The sequence below is a fragment of the Belonocnema kinseyi genome, chromosome 9 (assembly GCF_010883055.1).
Source record: "Belonocnema kinseyi isolate 2016_QV_RU_SX_M_011 chromosome 9, B_treatae_v1, whole genome shotgun sequence".
Classification (NCBI taxonomy): domain Eukaryota; kingdom Metazoa; phylum Arthropoda; class Insecta; order Hymenoptera; family Cynipidae; genus Belonocnema; species Belonocnema kinseyi.
Genome location: NC_046665.1, coordinates 132,838,386 through 132,853,212, shown reverse-complemented (window position 1 = coordinate 132,853,212; position 14,827 = coordinate 132,838,386). Strand labels below are relative to the sequence as shown.

Here is a 14,827-nt window from a genome sequence, read left to right as displayed (position 1 = left end):
AATCGACTCGGGATACTTATAAGATACTACCATGATTTTTCAGATTTTTTGGTCCAAAAATAAATTAGGCCAAAAACCGGCCTTACCGACCCTCCCCCTTTATTCCTTGAGTTTCCTGTGACTCTAAAATGAAAGTGACAGAAAAGTTGACCGCAACAGAGGACGTATGTTATTTTTGGATGCAATTCCGATTACACGAATTACGTTAATAAAGTGCAAGTACTGTACTAAAGGGCAGGAAAATAATGGAAATCTCGCAAAGAGTATTTTGAGAGCTAATTTTGAATTAATGGCATCCCAGTGGGCACAAAACTATCAAAATCCCAAGACGTTCTTTAGGACGTTCCTAGGACTTCCTATGGCAGCCCAATCAACCTCTCTAAGACGTCCAATGTCCTAAAGATGTCCTAAAGATGACCTAAAGACGTCTTAAAGACATGGACGTTATCGGGACATCTTTCGCACTGACATTAGCCCAGTGGGCAAAAGAATTAAGGATGCCCTAAAGACGTCTGTGGGACATCCCTAAGACGTATTTTATAACATGTCTTTTGGTCATCCTAGGGATGCTCTTGAAACGTCTAATGTCAGTACAAAAGTCGTTCCGAGAACGTCCATGTCTTCAAGACGTCTTTAGGTCATCTTTAGGACATTGGACGTCTTAGAGACGTCGACTGGCCTTATATAGGACGTCCTAGGAACGTCCCAAGAACGTTCTCGGGATTTTCATAGTTTTATGCCCACTGGGAGACATTTTAAGAACATCCCTAGGATGTCCAAAAGACATGTTATAAAAGACGTCTTAGGGATGTCCCAAATACGTCTCTAGGGCATCCTTCATTTTTTTGCTCATTGAGGTGTAATTTGTGCAAACCATTTTGGTTGTGAGGATATTCTTACGGAGAATCTGATACTTGGGAAGGATGGATGTGTTATTGGAATGGTGTATATTTATATCTAGATTATGTTTCAACTTTTTCAATTAATATTCATAAAACAATTTATTGCAGTTAATATACAAAATTTTGAAACAATTTAAAGTCAATATAATTGTTTTTGCAGATGATAATATTTTTTGCTCACTGAAAATAATTCACAAAAAAGTTTTGCACAATAAGAAAATTTTGTTTATTCAACGGGGCGCCTAAAAATGGCGAAATCCACGACACTCAAAATTTACCAGTGGTCGATAATTTGGTGTTGGGTTTTTAAAAATGCACTCTGAGGATTTTTCCCGGCACCGAAAGGTGTTTCACGGTTGTGGGGTATACGATTTCTGCCTATTTTTTCAAAATAAATCGAGTAACTGCTAAAAAATAAGTGTAAAGTGGTTAAGAAAATTACACGAATTGGGCACCAAGGCGGCTCACAGCTGTTTGGCGCTGATCGCTCAACCGTACTTGATCGTACTACCAAGCATGTGCACTGTCGGTAAAGTTGCACTCCTTTTGGCGGGAATTTTAATTTAGAATAAAAATGCGACTTGTGTTCTTTATTTTTGTAATTGTTTATTGACATGTCTTACTTGGTCTCGAAATAGGAAAAACTGTAAAAAGTGATATAAGGATCTCGCCGTGAACTCTCTGATAATAAATGATAATAATTTTTCAAATAAAAAAAAATTATGTAGTATTGTATAAATAAGGTAAGTATTGTACAACCTATTTTGGCTTTATAGAATACTAATATCAATAGCATACAATTTCTGGAACAAATAAGCAAATAACTACATTACCGGCACTTACTGTTTACAAACTATTGTCTACGCCCTTATTCGAAAAGATTCATTATTCTTAGATATTGAGATGGTGCACTCGGAGAAATTCAATGTTAAAATTAATTTAAATATTGTAAGTATTATTATTACATTCTCATCAGAGAAGGTATTGGATTTGTATAACATTTGACCCCCCCCCCCCTCCCAGATTTTGTTAAATGTCCACTTTTTGAGACCCCTTGAATCCGAAAAACTGTTTTTCACTAATGTCTATCCGTATTTATGTATGTCTGTCCGTCAGCCTGTGAGCACGATAACTTTGGAAAAAATCATTCTTTTAAATTGGTCTTTGGTACACCCTTTTAGTATCCTAAACTACAGGTCAAGTTCGTTAGCCAGCCATTTTGGATAAAAATTCAAAAAGTGAGCGCACGAAAGAACATTTTAAGCCAAATAACGCACGATATGAAAAAAAATCCATAAGAATTAAAATGTTTCTTTTTGAATACTCTACAAGATTATCATAACGACTTTTTGAATTTTCTTGAAAAATCGAAAATTCCAATTTTGACAGCATCAAAAATAATGGAAAATCCAAAAATTACATTTTTCGGTCAAACTATGCAAAATACCGTAAAAGATAAATAGACGAAAATTGTGCATTGGAAAGAGATCTACAAATTTTTTATTAAACACTGTTTGATAGGATGCGTAGTTTTGGCTTTAATCATGCAAAACATCATTAACCGTAAAAAAAAATCTGCTCGCTGCGGGGGCACTAGGGTGGTCAGAAACGCTTTTTTTCTTTAGAGGGCATTAATTTGTAATTGTTTAAACAAATGTAATTTGTTTGAATAATTTTTTTCGCTAAAAATTATCGCTATTGGTTTAGTGGAATATTTATTAACATTAGTTAATTAATTAATTTAATAATTATTAATTTATCAGTTATATTTAGGTAATAATTTTTACTTAAAAACAATTTTTTTTTAATAAATTTAATCAAATAATGTTGATAAATATTCCACTGAAGAAATATTCATAATTTTTATAAAAAAATATGTAAACAAATTCCATTTGTTTAAATATTTGAAAATTAATGAACTAATGTTAATAAATGTTCCACTAGACCAATAGTAACGATTTTTAAGGAATAATTTTTTTTCGAAAGAAATTGTTTAAATTAATTCCAGTTGTTTCAATAATAAACAATTAATCAACAAATGTTAATAAATATTCCACTAGACTAATAGTAATGATTTTCAGGGGGGGGGGGGGAACGCATTTTCAAGAAAAAAGTTATTTAAACAAATTTCATTTGTTTAAATAATTAAAAATGAATTAACCAATGTTAATAAATAATACACTAGACCAACATTAATAATTTTAAGTGAAAAAACGAGATTAAATTGTTTAAAAGGTCGATTTCATGAAGAATTGACATTTTTTGTTTTAAGGGTAGTTTTCACTTTTCAGGTACTCGTGGGGGCGCGTTAGGGGTGTCAAACCCATATGTCTGATACGTAAAATTCTTCATTGGATAATTCTCTACAGGCCCCCATACTTTTCCGTCACATTTTTTCAAACTCTAAAAAATTATTCTAAAAACTCAAGAAAAGTGATTTTTCCCCATGCATTTTACATGGGAAACTTCAAGTCAAAACCGGCATCTGTTAAAAAAAAAATTAAAAATAAGGGAATTTCTTTTTTCGGATTTGGAATAAAATCGGGGAGGGGGATCGTTGCCCTTTAGAATGCCAAAAAAAATTTCCATGCATTTTTGGACCACCCTAGTGGGCAAACTCTCATCACAAATTTGTCTTTTAATTTCTTTAGGGTCCCGTGTGGGGGGGCTTCAAAAAATTAAATTTTTTTATGTTTTTAATACTATTTTTTTACGATTAAAACCAAAAAAAAGACTATCAAAAAATTATTCGTGACAAATTAAATCCGAAAAACATGTTTTTACGAATGTGCCTGTATGTATGTATGAATGTGTGCACGATAACTTTTGAAAAAATCTGTCCACTTCGCGGGCACTTTCTCATCGCGCGCTGCCAGCGCAACTCGCAAGTTAGACCTCGCGCTTCGCGCTCGAATATTTATGCTTAGCATTTGCAATGCTTGAATTAAACTTTATCAAAAAGATCCATAGTTTGACCACAAAATGTAATTTTTTATTTTTCATTATTTTTTGTGTAATCAAAATTTGAATTTTCGATTTTTCAAGAAAATTCAAAAAGTCGTTATGATAATCTTGTAGAGTATTCAAAAAGAAACATTTTAATTTTTATGGATTTTTTTCATATCGTGCGTTTTTCGGCTTAAAATTTTGATTTTCGTTTAATTTGAAAAATGTTGAAAATGCTATAACTCTGAGAATTTTTTTATCAAAAAAAGTCATTTGGATAAATTGTTTGTCCTTTATAATACTATAAATGTCCGTACATAGACTTTTCAAATTCAGAAAAAAAGCAGTTTCAAAATTTGTAGAAATGCGATCACTTTTTAATTTTTATCAAAAATGGCTGGTTAACGAACTCGTCCTTTCTTTTAGGACCTAAAAAAAGTGCGCCAAAGATCCCAGTGGGCACAAAATTTAGCGACGTCTTTACGACATCGTTACGACATCCTATGTCCATGTCGTTAAGGTGTCTTTACGATATCGTAAATAAGTCGTATGATCTGACGATGTCTTTACGATATCGTAAAGACACCGAAACGACATGCGCATAGGATGTCGTAAAGATGTCGTAAAGATGTCGTAAAGATGTCGTAAATATGTCGTAAAGATGTCGTAAAGATGTCGTAAAGACGTCGCCAAATTTTGTGCCCACTGGGATGGATTTGATACGTTCATTTTTCCACAGTTATCGTGTTTACGGACGGACAGACATACGCCATCGTAAAAACCTAATTTCGGATTCAAGGGGTCTCGAAACGTGGAGATCCGTTGAAAAACAGTGGTGTAAAATTTTGGACAATTCTAATACTTTCTCAATCATAAATGATAAGAATGTAAAAGTAATCTATTAGATTGACATTTGGTGCATTCTTTTAGTGTCCTAAACTAAAGGTCAAGTTTTTTGGCCAGCCATTTTGGATGAAAATTAAAAAATTTAGCGCATTTTGAATATTTTTGATACGACTTTTTTCAAAATTCAAAAGATCTCTGTACGGATATTCAAAGTATTAAAAAAGGCGAATAATGAAACAACGTCAGTTATAATCCAAGTGCATGTTATGAATTATAATAATATAAATAAATATGAATAATAAATATATTATCGAGCGCGAAGCGCAAGAACCAACAGTAGCGCGCCCTGGGCGCGCTCGAACTTGAGGGCGAAATGAGCCGCGCGCAGATTTTTATACTATTATATTATTATTTAATTAATTATTCTACACAGCAGACTTCGAATTTAGTAACAATTTTTGCAGGATAATTTGCAAACTATTTTCTATGTCCTTCTTCGCAAAGATTCATTATTCGGCGTCTGCTGTGTAGAATGATTTCTATTTTAATTAATTTTTTATATTACTAAAGTCGTTACTAAATTCGACATTTGTTGTGTAGAATAATTTCTATTTTAATAAATTTGAAATATTTAACTACTCCGATTGCACTATCTCGATATCTAAAAATAATGAATCTTTCCGAATAAGGAGGTAGAAAATAGTTTGTAAAAAGTAAGCACCGGTACTTTTAGGTCAAAAATTATTCAATTGCATGCAGAAAGTATCATAAATGTAAAATTGTGTTTTTTAAATTATAAAAACAGAATCTTTTGAATTTGTTAAATTTATGATTCAGTTAGACTCTAGAGGCTCTTAGACTGAAAATTTATAAATATTTTTTTGTGATGAACAGGAATAATGGGGTATAAGTATGTTGTTTTTGGATGCAATTCCGATTACACGAGTTGCTTTGAGAAAGTGCAAGTGTATACCGTACTAAATGGCAGGAAAATAATAAAAATCTGGCAAAGAGTATTTTGAGGGATAATTTTGAATTAATGGCATGTAATTTGTGCAAGGCATTTCAATTCTTTAAAAAAAAAACATTAAATTTTTTCGAATAATTTAACATTTTAAATTAAACTGTTATCGATTCTGCCATGTGCAACAACAGAAATGATACAATTTTTATAAACTTCTCTATATTCAGACAATGTTTAGCCTGTACAATTTCAAATTTACCGCCATATATAGCGCCTGCTGTGTCGGTCGTCTGCATAGACACTCAGTAATAATTACACTCACGTCGCGTTGTCTCTTCGAAGTTCGCAAATAAAATCGAGACTCGTAGTTAAAATCAACCTTATTTCAGTAATTAGTTTGAATCCCCCACTTAGTGCGCGAATAATTATTATTTTAAATTAAAATATAATCTTGTGTATACAGTTTTTACTTTCTTCCTTCCTAACCTTAAATCACCACGTGGCTTCCAAATTGCTATGAGATTCTATCATCAGGGAATAAAATTCCACTCTAATTTTCTTCACAGAATTGGTTCACTTGATTTGACTTTTAAAGTTCACCGTAATCTTTACGATGAGCTTTAAAAGACAAAACAAGTTACCAATTTCTCGCCTGAAGCAACATCTCTTAATCGCCTTTTGGCCGGATTACCCGGCCGGTATTGAAGCCGGGATCCGACCAGTTTACCGTGACGTTTTTAGCCGGATCCCGGCCGGATTCCCCGACCAGCGCCCGGCTTAAAGCGGGGCTATCCGGCTGGGACTCGGCCAGATTCCTGATTGGATTCCTACATGGGTCACTATAAAAATTTTTGAATTAAAACAAGAGATATTGAGTAAGATATGCATTGAAACTGATTTTTAAACGCAAATTATTGGTAACATGAATTATCAATAATATTAATAAAATAATTTATTAAAATTGTTATCAACAAATTTGAAAAAATGTTTAATTCATTACAACTATTTTTAAGGATCACAATCCTTTTTATTCACTTTGAGAATAATTAATAAATGAGTGTTGCACTATAAAAAAATTAAAATTTAAACGAGAGCAATGAGTAAAATATTTAATGAAGCCAATCGTCGTTCCAAAAGTCAGATATCTGAAGGAAAAATAGTTTTTCTATGATTTTAAGAATCAACATATTATAACTGATGTCGTTTCAAATAAAACACATTATTTTTTATGAGAAATATTAAAATTCACACAAAAAACATTCATCGTAACCACGTTTTTTTCAATTGAATTTTTTGTGACCTTCGATTCTTGCCAATTTTTGAAAGATGATTGGATTTTAATAAATGATGGTTTATTTTTTCCGGGAAAACATTTTTTTACAATTTTACTGTTTCCAATTTTGAACGTAAATTCTTTAATGGCTCTAAATCGTTAGAACCATTTTTGTTAAGACAAAATTTTTTAAACAAATAATTATATCTTAAGATTATTTAGTTATTTTTAAAATTATAGAAAGAGTAGAGATGTAGTCAGTCATAGCTTTAAAAATAAATATAAAGCTTTATAGTTTAGTTCAATTAATCGTGTTTTAATTTTTAAGAAACATTATAAATGTTAATAAACAGAAAATTTAATTTAAATTTGCAATTTTCACAGTTTACAATATTGACTTTTTTCAATGCTAAAAACTGAATGTTCGTTTTGTAGAATTATTATTCGAACTCTCTGAAAAGAGTATTTTTATTTAATTATTAAAATAGACTGCTTTTTCACTTTTATTAGTACTTATTAATTTATTGGATATTTAATATGCTACAAAATATTGTTTGGAGATAAATATAGACATAAAGCATTTTTTAACAATTTAAATATATTAAATTTGTAGTTTCCCCATGCGTTTGAATAATTTTCGGTAACGAGAGTGAGAATATTACCGAGAATATAACCGAGAAATAAATTCTCTGAGAATTTATGAGAATCTCAGAATTTATTTTAATTTATAGAAAATTGAATTTTTCCGTTAACTTTTCGGTTGAAAATTCAACTCTTTTTTTGAAAGTCTGTCTTTTTTATTTTAAAGTTTACCTTCTTTAGCAGAAATTAAATCTTTTTTTTATGAAAATGCAACTGTTTGGTTAGAAATTAAGCTATTATACTATTCTCTTGAAAACTAAACTATTTTTTTTTTAAATTTACTTTTTATTTAAAATTTATACTTTGGTGTTAAAAAATGAACTGAAATATTTTCCGAATGAAAGTTCCACTTATAAAAGAAATTCGTTTTTTATTACAAATTTATCTGTTTTGGTACAAAATTGATATTTTTGGGCTAAAAATGCAACTATTTGGTAGATAATTTACCTACATTGTTAAAAATGCATCCTTTTTTGTTGAAAAAATTCGTCTTTTTGGATTAAAAATTCAATTTTTTACGTAGAAACTTATTTGTTGGTTACAAGAATTCAATTTTTAAAGTTACTGAGTTAACTGGAATCTTTTTTGGATGAAAACTCAACTTTTTTTGTAAACAAAAATTATTTTGCTTGACGATAAATTTAATATTTTTTGATAAAAATGCAACTATTTGCTAGAGATGAATTTAAAAAAATTATATTAATTTTCAAACCAAAAGACTAATTTTCAACGAAATAGATGAATTTTGAACTAAAAAAGAAAAATTTCAACAAAAAACGGAAATTACATTTTGAAATACAAATTTTTGTATCCCAACTGATGAATTTTCAACATAAATGATGAATCTTCAACTGGAATAGTAGTTGAATTTTATGCAAAAAAGATCAGTTTTTAACTAAAAGAATGAATCTTTAACTGAAATAGTTGATTTTCAACAACAAAAATTAATTTTTACTAGAAAAAGATAAATTGTCAACCAAAGCTGAAATAATTACTTTCTAAATTAAAAAATAATTGTTGAACAAAAAATATCAATTTTTAACTAAAATTATGGAATATTCAACTGGAACAATAGTTGCATTTATATTTCAAAAGAATAATAATCTTTAACTAAAAAAAAAAGAAATAAAAAAAAATTTACGGAAAAAAATTCCTTTTTATTCAAAGAAAAAAAAAAGTTTTCAATCAAACAGCTTATTTTTCAACAAAATAATTTGTAACAAAAGAGTTGAACTTTCAGCCAAATAATTTTATTTCCAACCTAAGAGGTGAATTTTTGACTAAAATTATTATTATTTAATTAGAATACTTACATTTTTAACTAAAAAGAAGAATTTTTAAACAAGGAGAAAAAATTTCAGAAGAGAATTTACTGAGTTAACTAGATTCTGTTTTGGATGAAAACTCAAATTTTTTTGTAATAAAAAATTCTTTTGCTTTACGATCAATGTCATATTTTTTAATGAAAATGCAACTATTTGCTAGAGAATTAAAGAATTTTGTTAAAAAGTCATCTTTTTGGATAGAAAATTCAACTTTTTTGGTGGAAAATTATTTTTTGTTAAAAAATGCATTGTTTGATCGTGAAAACTCGACTAAAAAATTTTTCAAAAGAAAATTCAACTATTTATTTGAAAATTTATCTTTTTGATTTAAAACTTTATCTGTTATAGAAAAAATTTCATTTTTTGTATGAAAATGCAATTTTTTGATTAAAAATCGTTCTTCTTTGCTTGATAATTCAATTCATTTGTTTAAAACATTTGGTTGAATCGCTTTATTAAGAAATCGCGTTTTTGTTAAAGATTTATATTTTAAGTTGAAAAGTTATCTCGTTGATTAAAAGTTATGTCTGGTTGATAATTTAACTGTTGAGTGGAAAATACTTCCTTTTTTTTATTCAGAACTCATTTTTTAACAGAAAATGGAACTTTTCCATTTTTTAATATTGATATTTTTTAGTTAAAGATTCGCGTTTTTTAGTTTGAAATTTCCTTTTTTGCGTAGAAATGCATCAGTTTCGTGAAAAATTCATTTTTGTTGAACACTCATATTTTTTGTTTAAAAATTGCATTTTTGTCAATAATATTTGTCTTCTGATTTGAAGGTTCAATAATTTAGATACACTTTCATTTATTTTTTGAGTGAAAAATCTTTATTTGTTGGAAATTCGTCTTTTTGGTTTTGAAATTCTTTTCTTTTGCTGTATAAATTTAATTCTTTTTTGATTAAAATCAAAACTATGACATTTTTTGTTGACAATTTATCTTTTCAGGTTGAATATTCAAATATTATGTTAAAAATTTAATTATTTTGTTAAAGAGTTATCTTTTAAAGCAGAAAACACTTTTTAAAAATAAATTAAAATATTTGAAAATTTTTAATTTGTAAATGAAGCACTGTAATTCCTGAATATGTCTGAGCTAGAAAATAATGTATATTCGACCGCTGATATAACCTGAACAATAAAAATATTGTTAAAATTCATAAATCCTTAAATTCTCTTAAATTCTTTTAAATTCTCCTAAATTCTGTCATATTCTCGATTATATAACCTGAACTTAAATTTTCAGGAATTTAAGAACTCTAGCCAAATCTACTGTCACATTTCTTCTACGGGTCTTTATAGGAGTCACCCCATGGTTCTAGGTCAAGTGACGTTTTTCATCTTTCTACGTACAATGAATTCATGAAAAATCATAAAAGATAAACTTACTTCTAAATTATCAAGAATTGCATTGTAATGTTATTTACATATTATTACACTAATTATATGCGACATTGTTTTCTGTTTTTTTATTAACAAACAATTCAAATTTACGCTTTTCCCCGTGTTTTTTTTTTTATTTATTTGGAGTCAGAAAATTAACTGTTTTTGTAAAAAAATCTAAGTCATTTTTTTTAAGTGCCTAAAATGCATTTTTACGAAAAAAAAAAAAACAAAAAAAGTCTACGTCAATTACACTAAAAAACCAAGAAAAACAAAAAATAACAATTTAATTACCTGGAAGAAACACTTACATCGCCGGCTGGGTGGGTTGTTCGCGACTGTGGACCAGAGGGTAAATTGGGTCACAAATACTCGTTTGCAAGATGTTTCATTTCCACTACCACGCAGCCTCAAGGCGCAGTCCCACGGAGGTAGATGAATAGAATAGTAGAACAGTTTGGACCAATGAGGTGACTGCTAGATCTTGTGCAGGCACGTCATTGGTCACAACTGTTCCACTATTCTACCTCCATGGGACTGCGCCCTCACTCAGCACGGAAAAATTCCGTCTCAAGGTGCAGTCCCATAAGAGCAGAAAACGTCGGCGTAAAGCAGAAACTCATGAAAGTGAAAGAGACAAATAGATCTTTCTGTCTCTTTCACTCGACATGCGGTAAATGAGTATTTGCGGCCAAATTTCCCCTCGCTGAAGAGCCCTGCTGTAGAACGAACAGTGCTCTGCGCGACACTAATGCGTTTTAGTCCATTCTGGCCACGTATGACGTAACTTTTTTGAGGGACAATAATGACGCGTCAAACTTCTTTCTTCCCTGTAAAATTCGACCTCGAAAAATCGGCAGAGGGTTAAAAAACCTTTCAAATTTGAAATAATAATTTTGAAAAACACGATAGATATTTAAAATTAAATATCTTAAACCCAAACTTTTAATTATCTTGTACCAAATGTTTTAAACATTTTTCTTGGAAACTTAAAAAAAGTTTTAAAGTTAACCAGGAGAAATGCGCTAAAAATGACTGATTAAAAAAAGTTATAATTTTTATAAAATATAATGTAATGTAATCTTTTCATATTTTTCACATAGTTTTTAACAGATTACAAGAACAAAAAGTAAGTTAAAACTATTGCAGAACTTCATTTGACACTTAGAAACCTTGAAAACATTTTTTTTAACGTAATGAATTGTATAAATAAACGTATTAAAAAAACACAGCCTTTTTACCCACTGAATATATAGTGAAACTCTTCTATAGCGGCGATTTTGGGGCTGACGGTGGATTGGAACTAACTATTATAGCCCGCTACGCTTTTGTATTTTCACGCCTGAGTGACAACCGCAGACCCCGCGCAGCTTCTGTTACACCTACCTGCGGCGCGGCGTCAATTCTTGGAAGGGCTATAGAAGGGTGGGCTATTGAAGGGTTTCACTGTAATTTTAATTTCCAAATTAAAAATAGGGGATCCAATTTGGAAGAACAAATGAAAAAATATGTCCCGTGGCTTCAAAATGAGTCCTCGCCCAATGCAATGCAATGTTCCTAAGACGTTTTTTGGACGTATTTGGAACATTGAACGTTTATTGAACGTTTTTTGATTTGACTTAGAACGTTTTTTGGACGTTCTAAGAACGTCTTTTGAACCTGGTGTCCTAAAAACATCTCTAGGAAGTTCCAAAAACGTATTTAAATTTCGTGTCCACTGGGAACGTTCTAAAAACATTGGACGTTTTTTGAACATTTTTTTTACCTGACTTAGAACGTCTTTTTCGACGTTCTAAACATGTATTTCAAACATGGCGTCCTAAGAACGTATCTAAGACGTTCCAAAAACATCTTTAAATTTTGTGCCCACTGGGTAGGTTTTTTTTTGGTTGGCTTATTGCGAATTTTTGAAGTCAAATTTTAGAAATTTAAAAAATTCTAAATAGTGGATTCAATATGGCGAATAAAAAATTTTAAAATACTGCCCGTGGCATGTCTCGGGTTCTTTTATTATTGTGGGTAGGTAATTGGAAGTTTTTGGAATTACGAATTTACAGTCAAATTGGTCAAATTTAGAAATTCAAAATGGATGATCCAACACTGCGAACAAAAAAATCAAAAATAAGTTTGTAGCTTCACAGTGGTTTTTCGGGTTGTTGGTTAGGAACCTAAAGTAAAATTTCCAAAATTCATATTGGAGGATATAATATGGCGGCCAATTTTTTTAAAGTTGCCGTAGCTTAGAAGTAAGTTCTCAAGAACATTCTGGGTCACTAATAATGAATCTGAAGTCGAAATTACAAAATTAAAAACGACGGATTCAGAATGGCGGACAAAAATTAAAAATGAAGTCCTGATGGCTTCAAAATGGAGTTTTCGGGGTTTTTTGGTTCGCTGATTTTACGAATCTGAAGACATCATTCAAATTGGTGGATCCAAGATGGCAGCCGAATAACATAAAATGTTCGTCCTATTGGATACGCCATTTTTAATTTTTAAATAATTTACTCCAAATTCTTAATCAGCGACCTCAACACCAAAAACTTTCTTTGGTATAAAATTTAAAACAATTCTCAAATATAAAGGAAATAGTATGTTTCAGTATATATGATATATTTAGACTTTACGCACCAAAAATATATATCGTCCAAGGATTTTCTAAAGTTCGAATTTTTAAAAAAGAAAACAAAATTGTCGCTTTATTTTTAAAAAGAAAAAAGTGCGTTCCAGAGCCACAGTGATATGAAGTCAAATATATGACAACCCAATGAGCACAAAATTTGGCGACGTCTTTACGACATCGTGACGACATCTTTACGATAACTTTACGACATCATATGTCCATGTCGTTAAGGTGTCTTTACGATATCGTAAATAAGTCGTATGATCTGACGATGTCTTTACGACATCGCAAAGACACCGAAACGACATGGACATAGGATGTCGTAAAGTTGTCGTAAAGATGTCGTTAAGACGTCGTCAAATTCTGTGCCCACTGGGAATTGGGTTTTTTAAAGATTAGAATTGAGAATTTACTAAAATCTTTAAAAATTACCCAGTGGGCACAAAATTTGGCGACGTCTTCAGGACATCGTTACGACATCTTTACGACATCATATGTCCATGTCGTTTCGATGTCTTTGCGATATCGTAAAGGCATCGTCAGATCTTATTTACGATATCGTAAAGACACCTTAACGACATGGATATAGGATGTCGTAAAGTTGTCGTAAAAATGTCGTAACGATGTCGTAAAGACGTCGCCAAACTTTGTGCCCACTGGGAACACTATTAGAAAGAAAATAATAATTTCAGAGTTGAATACTAATTTTTTATTGGATGAAAATTAGTTTTATAACTAAAAGCTTAACTAATCCATTATTTTTAATATTAGAACCACAGATCAATTTTACACATCATTAATTAATTTTTATTTACATTTGATCAACTTAGAAAGTGTTTTATCCAAATTTTTCAATATCACTCTTTTTTAGTTTAATTAACATCAACTTGATTAAACATTATTTGTCGACGGCGACCCGTTTTTATGAAAATCGACTTTTTCAGATGTGAATATAACCTTTTTTACATTTTTTTTTAATACAAATTGCTTTTTTCTTGGATTTTCAGTAGTTAAAATTAAATAAAGTTGAAAAAAATGGTCAACTATTAAAAATTCAATTGTTGAAGTTAATATTCAATTTTCTACATTTCAATAACAGTTAAAAATTTAACTCTTATAGATTTAACTGTTGAAAGTTCAAAAAGGTGAATTTTTATTAAAAACCAATGTTAATAATGTTAAAAAGACCTATAAAATAAACAATATTTTGTATTAAATAGGTAATATTTTCGTCTTCTACTTTCCCTTAGAAACAACATATTATAATAAATTTAAAACGATCCAAATTCCTAAATTTTACACATCTTATAAATTCAAATCGATTTAAATTTGAAAATTTAATATTGAAAACTAAATTGAATCTTTTAAATTCAAAGCTTCTGAAATTCTAAAATTTTAAATTGTTATTACATAATTAAATTATAAGTTAACATTAAAGGTGATTAGAAAAAAAAATTAAATGAAAAAATTAATTGAATTATTCTAAAAAATTATCAAAATAAGTAGTAATTTAAAATTGCAAACGTTAAAAATAAAAAAATTTTACTCTGGAACGCTGAAACTTTAATGAATGCAAACTAAAACCAAAAATTGTGATATTAAAATTTTTTGTACTCAAAAACTTCAAAATTTTAATTATTTAAAGAAATTTTAATTCTAGTTGCAATTCAGTTTTAGTTGCAAAATAATACACTATGAAAGGGAAAAAAATAAAAATTTAGTGTTCATCAAGAAAATTAAAAATTCTGAAAGTATAACCACTTCAAATTACTGAAATTATTTATTTACTAATCTATCAATTTCAGATAGTTCAATTTTCATATTTTTAATTTTTAATTCAGTTCCTAACTTTTTGATTTCAAATTTTCTTTTTGAGTTATTATTCATTCTAAAAATTTTTGAATAAAATATTTTACAATTT

The 14,827-nt window shown here is 29.6% G+C and overlaps 1 protein-coding gene across 2 annotated transcripts in view; it reads right to left on the bottom strand.

The window, feature by feature from the left end:
• Window positions 1–10,770, bottom strand: part of LOC117179985 — a 15,817-nt gene extending 5,047 nt beyond the window's left edge. Inside the window, exon 1 of one of the 2 annotated variants that reach the window (XM_033372255.1) lies at window positions 10,578–10,770. The gene's annotated coding sequence lies outside the window, so the exon portion shown is untranslated. The remainder of the gene's footprint in view (window positions 1–10,577) is intronic. The other variant, XM_033372256.1, reaches the window with a different exon arrangement.
• Window positions 10,771–14,827: the final 4,057 nt, after the last annotated feature.